Below are 1,011 nucleotides of genomic sequence, written 5' to 3' on the forward strand. Positions count from 1 at the left end.
CTCTGCCCCTAAGCACTGAGGAGGGCACTGGTCCCTCTGGCCCCACCCAGCCTTCACCCCAAGGTGAAGTATGCTTTCTCAGGTCCCCAAGGATGGGTGGCCAGGTCCCCCACTGGGGGTGGAGGTCTCACTCCCTTCCTTAGGTTCTGACCTCCACATTATCTGGCTGTGAGGGTGACCTGCCTGGCTTTCCCCACTAAGTGCAACTCCCCGCAGCTGAAAGCTACACTCCCAACACAGGACTCCTGAGATTTGACACTGGCCAGTTCACACCCTGCTTGAAGCTGGCATTTGAGAGGCCTTCGGGTTGACAACAGCAGCAACAAGGTCGCTGTTCAAAGTAGGCCGAGTCACGGCTTTTGGGTGGCATCATTTGAAAGGTGCTGGGGTCGGCCAGGCACAGTGGCTCATGCCTGTAATCCCAGCACTTTGGGAGGCCAAAGCGGGTGGAGCACTTGAGGTCAGGAGTTCAAGAACAGCCTGGCCAACATGGAGAAACCCCGTCTCTACTAAAAATACAAAAATTAGGTGTGGTGGCAGGCCTCTGTAATCCCAGCTACTCAGGAGTCTAAGGCAGGAGAATTGCTTGAACCCGGGAGGCAGAGGTTGCAGTGAGCCGAGATCATCCCACTGCACTCCAGCAGCCTGGGCAACGGAGTAAGACTATCTCAAAAAAAGAAAAAAGAAAAAAAAAAGTGGTGGGGGTCGGGTGCAGTGTCTCACATCTGTAATCCCAGCACTTTGGGAGGCTAAGGCAAGATCTCATGTGAGGCCAACCTGGGCAACATAACAGCATGACCTCATCTCTACAAAAAATTTAATTTGGCCAGGCGCAGTGGCTCACACCTGTAATCCCAGCACTCTGGGAGGCCGAGACAGGTGGATAGCAAGGTCAGGAGATTGAGACCATCCTGGCTAACACGGTGAAACCCCGTCTCTACTAAAAATACAAAAAAATTAGCCGGGTGTGATGGCTGGCACCTGTAGTCCCAGCTACTCGGGAGGCTGAGG

The sequence above is a fragment of the Trachypithecus francoisi genome, unplaced genomic scaffold (assembly GCF_009764315.1).
Source record: "Trachypithecus francoisi isolate TF-2019V2 unplaced genomic scaffold, Tfra_2.0 Lachesis_group21, whole genome shotgun sequence".
NCBI lineage: Eukaryota > Metazoa > Chordata > Mammalia > Primates > Cercopithecidae > Trachypithecus > Trachypithecus francoisi.